Genomic DNA, 7969 nt, shown 5'->3' with positions numbered 1-7969 from the left:
GAATTTGTGGGCCCTCTTCAACTGCCAACCACAAAACACTTAAAGCAGTTATAGTACGACAACCCAACGGCAAACGGCAGGGAATAGACAGCCTTTCTTGGGAAGCTAAAGTATGTTTAACGATTAAAATTTTGTTTTATTTCAATTCTCAAAACAAAAAATATTAATACACTGTTAATCGTCCTAGGCAGCGAAACACAACTTAGTAATTACTTGAGGCACTACACTTACGCTTTTCTCAAAATTCATTTATTTGTTTCTACGGTGCAGTGTGTATATAAAGAGAATACAATTTTTCGTAAAGCTAATGATAAGTTTTGCGTAATGAATACTCATTTTATTTTTTATATGTTGATTTAATATTTAATATTAACATATTTATCATTCAATATTCTCATCTTATTTTAATATATTTTTTATTCATATTTTATTCGTCGTGGACATTGTCAAAGTCAAGTCTTTGACAATCCTTTTCATCAATCTTTTCACCCAAGCCAACCTCCACCTCCCTTCGCTTTACGTCTTCCAAAACTTCGTGAGCTTCAAGATGCGATTGTGGTGATAAGAGTGGTGGGACCCACAATCGAATTATGCTGGTGCGTGGGGTGGCATCTATTACTGTTCATTACCCACCACACTATTCACTTCATTTTTTTTAAAAAAAAAAAAAACATTCATGTTTTTATATCAAATCATTTACTTTTTATATCACATTATTTACTTTTTATTACTATTCAAATAAACAAATCAGTACAAAACAAAATTTTTTACTTTTCAATACCACTTTTTCATTTTTTCATACCAATCATTATATTTTTTTATATTCTTTTTATCCATGAATAATGCGGTGGGATAATGAATAGTGCGGTGGGGTTTAACAAATACCCCCCTACCTTTAGAAAACAAGTGTGGTTTGAGAGAGAAAGAGAGAGAGCAATGATCCAAGCTATTGAGAGATTAAGAAATGATGGCAAGCACAATGGGACGATCAGGAACGGAGCCGGCTTTGAATTTGAAGAGGAATCAATTGATTAAAAATACTCTCAATTATTATTTTTTTACTTATATATATTTTTTTTTTCGCCTTAAAATTATTTTTTCTTGTAATTTGAGGGAACGAGGGCTACTGTCGGTCTCCCTTAAATTCGCCTTTAAAGACGATGACGATCACAAGTTTCTTGGTTTCGAATGCTGTCTAGGCAGTGGTGGCAGTAGGGAGCACTTGTTTTTTGGCTTTGCAATGTGAGCACACCACTCGATTTGGGAGAGAGGTAATAAGGGAAAAGAGAAAAAAATAAAAATAAAAAATAAAATAAAATAAAAATTAAATGGTATAGAAGAAGAATAGATAATATAATTTGGATTGCATTTGGAAAACCTTTAACTAAAATAGAAAAGGTAGTAAATAAAAAGTTATATAGAACTTTAGATAATATGATGCCAGTACTCTTGTAAAACACGTTTTAAGCAATTTTTTTTAATAAAGAGAAATCTCATATATATGTATCATTAATACGTGTGTTATATTGTGCTAATGAATGAATAAATCCTTAACAATTAAAAGCTTATTTGGAATTGTATTAAAAAAATAGAGCTTTTATATTCCGAAAGACCTTTCAGAAAAAAGTTTAATTTTAATTTTTTTTTTTTTTTCAAAAATGCGTTTTGGTCTTTTTAGAGCAAAAAAAGTTACTTTTTAAGTTTTATATCAAATTGAAACATTCTTGCTTTTCACAATTGTTCATGTACTAAAATTAATTTTTAAACTCTTTAACACAATTTAAAACAATTTCTAAATTGTATCTAAACGTGGAATAAATATGATGGTTTGAGACCATGTAAAAAAAAAAAAAAATGTAAAAAGCATATCCATGCAGCCTACTTGTGAATTTGGTCGGTTGTGTATAGGGGTGATTCCTGATCATATCGGTCTGGTTTTGGGGGTTTTCGGTTACCAACCGATAAGCAATTGGTTAATTAGCAATCAGTTAAACCAGTTTTCGTGGGCTTTTTATTGAGCTTTTTACTGTTTGTTAATTAGGCCAAAAATTAATTGTTTTGAGGCCTTTTTTTTGTTGTTGCTAAAATAGCTTATTGAAGCTTCTTTTTTTTTTTGATTGATCCAATACATTTTCAATGAAATGCAGCATAACATGACTATCCAGAACAGAATAGTAAGTGTGAGATGAGATATCACTACAGATTTGAGGTTCACTCGTTACACTTTTGAAGGGACTGTTTCTTCTTCTAAATACAGTGCATATACATTAAGAACCAGGAAACCAATACAACAACTGCCATCAAGAACAACAGCAGGGGGTAGAAAGAAAACACCCAAAGTTCCAAAGACTCTAAAAAACCATTCTGCTAGTTACCACACTGGTTGCCAGAGCAAACATTACAGATGAGAATTTCTACTGTGCCTTTAGAAATTCTAATTAGACTAAACAAATCTCAACCAAACAAAACCAATTAATGAAAAATGCTTTCACAAAAGGCAAAGAAATCTCATCCAATGCATTCATTAAAGCAGCAAACACCAGCACCAATCTGGCAATCTCAATGCATCAAATCAACAAAACTAAAAAAAAAATTAAACCTACCCAAACCCAAATTAAAGTCTATCCAAGAATAATAAACAAAGTATCAACTAAGTAAAGTCACTTAGTAAAAAGAAAATAAGTTAAATAATCTACATAAAGGGCAACACCGATTACACAAATATAGTAGAGAGAAAACATAAAGATAGTGATCATTATGGATAAACATAAACACAGTTACACAATAATTTCTTCCATGATTCACCTCAAACATGGATTATCTTCAATTCCTTAAATTTGCTTCCTTCAATAATCCAACAAGTCAAAACATAAACATAGTGAATCGCTATTAGTGATTAATATTAAAGAGTAAGAAATAAATATAAAGTAAGAAAACAATAAGATGCAAAAAACTTACCAAATCTTTTCAACAAAACATCACTCTGCAAAGTTCATCCATCAAGCCTTAATCGGCTTCAAATGTGAAGGAATTAGACAAAATTTCTACCACGATGAAATTTTTAAAAGATTAGTAAAAATAATTTAATCAAATAATTAGAACAATGAACAAATTTGAAATTAACAAAGATTACTTGACTCAAGCTTATAGCTTTCTTCATCCTCAATATCAGACAAGAGTGACTCACTATACTCAGAAATGGGAGAAGATCTCAACCAATTCTAACAGCAAATAAGAGCTTCCACTGTTCTCAGAGCCAAAGAACTTCGAAAAGGATCTATGATGCGACTTTCGGTGCTAAATGCCGACTCAAAAGCAACAGAAGTAAGTGGAATTGCCAGGACAACTCGCGCTATCTCGGAGAGAACCGGAAACTTTGCCGTATTTACCCTCTACCACATTAAAATATCAAAGGTTTTACTTGGTGTCTCGACATCTTCTATACAATATTGCTCTATCTCTGTCTGACATATCATCACATTTTTGGACGCCCGAAATGAATGGTAGTCTGCTAAAGCATCTTTCTTATTAGTGCCCACACCTCTTGAACTTGTACCCACATCCACACCTTCATTTGAAACCCTAGCCCCACTTCCTCCAACATTCTGAGCATAATACTGATATAATTGGTCCAAGATACTCTTTAAGTTGTCAACAATTTTTTTTGCTTTTGGTATACCCACATTTGCCTGGAACCAAAATTCCAAGACGGATATCTTGTAACATGGATCAAGCACAGAAGCAACAAACAACATGGGGTTAATAGCCTCAAAGCCTCCCCAATACTTATCATATTTCCTTTTTCATTTTTGTTGCCATGTTACTCAATGAATAATCATCACTTTCACAATACTCAATCAAACAATGATAAACATTTTGGAGTATACTAAAAAACAAGTTGGAAGTTGAGTACGAGGAACCCGACATCTGAATTGCCTCCTCACAAAACACACGTAGAAATTTAACAAAGTGTCGAACCTTCTTCCAATCATCTTCAGTCGAATCCCCCAACGCATCCCTCCCTCCACTATCATTAGTCATATAGTTGGAAAAATTCGAATCTTCATCTAACATAAGATCAAATGCCCTTTCATACTTTTGTGCCACCTCCAACATAGTATAAGTAGAGTTCCATCTAGTTGAAACATCAAGTTTCAAGGAAGATTTACACTCAACTGTCTTCCTTTCTATACAAGACTTAAAGAGGGTCAATCTTTGGGGTGGTCCCTTCAAATACTTCACCATATTTCGGATCCTTTTAATTAAATCATGTACATCCTTCATACCCTCTTGCACAATTAAATTTAGAAGATACACACAACACCTTACATGAACAAACTCATGGCGACAAATAACATCTTTATTGGGCATATTTCCTTTTTTTTTATACTCACTAATTGCACGATCATTAGCACTTGCATTGTCAAGTGTTATCACCAACAAAAGGTTAATCTCCCATTCCACCAAACATTGCTCTATTTCCTTGGTAATCATTATTGCCTTGTGATCCGACACTTGGCGAAATGCCAATTTTCTTTTGTGATATTTCCAAGTAGGATCAATGAAATGTCAAGTTACAACCATGTAATTCTTATTCTGAATCGAAGTCCAAGTGTCAGTGGTCAAATAAACCCTTTGGCTAGCCATCAACAACTTTTTATTATTATTATTATGTCTTTTTTACTCATAAACAACTTAACGCAATCTTGCATCATTGTATAGTGAAAAGGAAGCTTAAATCGAGGCTCAAGAGCCCTAAATATTTTCTAAACACCCATCTTCTCCACAATTGAAAATGGAAATTCATCAACAATGATCATTTCACAAAGTGTCTCCCTAATAAGTTTTTCAGAATACTTAGCAACAATTAGGTTATTACAACTACCACCACTACTCTGACTCTCTCCGGCCATAAAAGTGAACTTAGACTGAGAGCGATCTGCTTTTGCTTTTAAGATCTTGTACTTTTGACAATTAATGACATGGTACAACATGTTAAAGGTGTCATTTCTTGTAGGATGACATTTATACTCAATCCCATAGTAGTTACAATTTGTTGTAGGAGAATCTTTAGAACTATTTATATCTTTAGTAAAATGCTCACATACTGAATATCTTTTGGTTCTCAATCTTTTTTTTACCAGGGAGTGGTGGTCATCCACCACGACCATGAGATGTTCCCCTAGAACTAGCACATCTAATCTATTGGGTATCTGTATCCAACTCATGAGATTCATCATCATAGGTTTTTAATTCTTCATCATCTATGCCTATGGGATAAGAAGAAGTAGCTGATGTAGGTGCACGTGCATCCATCTAAACTTCTGAAGTTTCAGAAAAATAATAAGTGTTAATGGACATCTAAAGTAGCAAATTAAGAAGAAGCCCCACATCACTCAACACAATTATACTATGTTTTGGACATCTAAAGTAGCAAATTAAGAAGACTGGCTATTCTAACCAAGACGCTATAACAAATGATTTCTTTAAAAATGCAAACCCTTATACTAGATAGAGGACCTATTGTGTTATAGACCAGGATATTGAAGGATAAATTTCAAAGTCATGTTTTAATTGTCATATAAGGATTAATTGTGTAGTTATTTACAGTAAGCAAAAGCAAATGAGTTTTATGTGGATCTTATTACCTAAAACTTGACATATCAAGTATCTATTAAAATGTTGCCACTAAAGCAAGCCGTTTGATGGCTTAATAAAACAGTGAGTAAAATAATCAGTTTTAGAAATAGCCTACTTTGAGGAAGATGATCCGCATGACGATCTCTACCAACAAGAGAGAGAGATAGAGAGGTTAAATCAAACATTTCTAAGACCCGATTAAAAAAAAGAAAATATCAAACTCCTTCAGAGATCCAAAAGAGAATTTAAACTTTCTGTGGCAGTCTCAGGCATAGATCACACGATGAGAAGAAATAATAAAGAAAAAAAGCCCTAAATTAGACATACAGCAAAGTGAACAATTGAGAAGTTGATTAAATAGCTCAAAAAAAAAAAAAAAACCTACAAACCAATGAGTCTAAAGACTACCTGCGGGCTAAGAGGCTACGACTCTGCAAGAGAGAGAAAGAGAGAGAGAGAGAAGGGCATGCGACGGTGCTATAGAGGGGCGTGCGACGGTGCGAGTGAAATAGGAGACTTGAGAGTTGAGAGTTGCGAGAGCAGATGGTGGGGTGGGCGGTAGTTTGCAGAAGGACTCGAGGTCGAGGGATTTAGGTTAGGGGAAAAGCTTAGAGAGGTATATATATTGAAACCAAAACGACGTCGTTTTGGTTTCAATAAAAAATCCCTTATTGGTTTTTCGATAACAATATATTAACCGACTGATTACCAACTAATAAGCTTATCGGTATAAAATTTTTAACCGATTATCGACCGATAATTATCGGTTGTGATTAATATCGGTTTGGTTAAATTCAATAATCGGTAGCCAGTTAATTTGCCCACCCCCTACTCACCACTGGCATCATCTACCCTCACCAAGTGTCCTAATCCTTTACCAATGGCAATGGCATTTTTGATGGTTATGTTTCGCAAAGGAAGGCCATGCACTTGAATCTAGAAGGGAACATCTTTGATTGAAAGCTCTCCCAAAGTGGCTGTGGGGGGACCATTTTTGTAGGGCTAGTAAAGAACCATTGACATTCCATGTAATCTGTTTAAGAATACAAGTTATATGTTCCTGCTTGGAGAATTTGAATAGGAAAGTGTTTGGGCCAAGAACAGCAAAAGAGAAGGGATTGGCACAAGACCAAGCTCTGATAAGGGCAACATTCACAAATTGGTTATTGTGAGTTTTTTGGGAGATTACATGCCCTACTAATGGAAGAAATTCTTCACTTACTAGTTCAGGAGAGAGTGTTTCAAGTTGAGAGGAAGGATTCTCCCAAGTTAAAGATGTTGTTTGAGCAATGAGAGAGTCAAGTTCTGAGGTTGAGATATTCATAACAGAAAAGTGGAGGAAGAAATAAGGGAGGAAGAAGCTAGGAGTTGGGGAAAATAGGGAGGAAAAAGCTACTAGTTCAGGAGAGAGTGTTTCAAGTTGAGAGGAAGGATTCTCCCAAGTTAAAGATGTTGTTTGAGCAATGAGAGAGTCAAGTTCTGAGGTTGAGATATCCATAACAGAAAAGTGGAGGAAGAAATAAGGGAGGAAGAAGCTAGGAGTTGGGGAAAATAGGGAGAACACAGGTTCTAGAGGAGCTCTGAAAGTTGAGTAAGTTTTTTCCTTCTTTTCTTTTTTTCTCAGAAAGCTACGCTTGAGCTATTTGGATCTTAGGTTGGCTGGTTATTGGGCTAGTGGAGAATTTAAGCTTCTATTCCAATTATTATTGTTATTATTATATTTTTAGGGAAAATTACAGTTTACCCCCCCAAAGTTGACAGCGTTTTTCAATTCGAACACCAAAGTTTCAATTTTTGTAATCCACCCCCACAAAGTTCCAATTCAACCAATATTATCTCAAAATTCCCATATTGTTCCTAATTTTTATTTTTTATGAAAAAAAAAAAAAAAAAATTGGGTGCAAAAATGGCCAGATGGCTAAAGGGATGGCTACGGCCACCCCGAATTTTTTTTAAAAAATTTTTATAAAAAAAAAAAAAGTAAAAATTAGGGACAATATGAGAAGTTTTGGATACAATTGGTCAAATTGCAAAAATTTGAAACTTTAGGGGGGTGGATTACAAAAATTGAAACTTTGGTGTTCGAATTGAAAAACTCTGTCAACTTTAGAGGGGTAAACTGTAATTTTCTCATATTTTTATATGTACTGGTTAAAACTAATTTCACTGCTAAAAAATTTGATGATAGTCAATCATTTAATAATGTACTAAATAGAATATGTCCTAAAAAAATAAAATAAAAGGGAAGAAATGTAGCCTTGACTAGGGGTGAAAAGACGACTACGATTAGCGGTTATGGGCTAAAACGCTAATCGTAACCACTTAGGCG

The sequence above is a fragment of the Corylus avellana genome, chromosome ca11, assembly GCF_901000735.1.
Source record: "Corylus avellana chromosome ca11, CavTom2PMs-1.0".
Taxonomy (NCBI): Eukaryota; Viridiplantae; Streptophyta; class Magnoliopsida; order Fagales; family Betulaceae; genus Corylus; species Corylus avellana.
Note: the sequence above shows the minus strand (reverse complement) of the source record.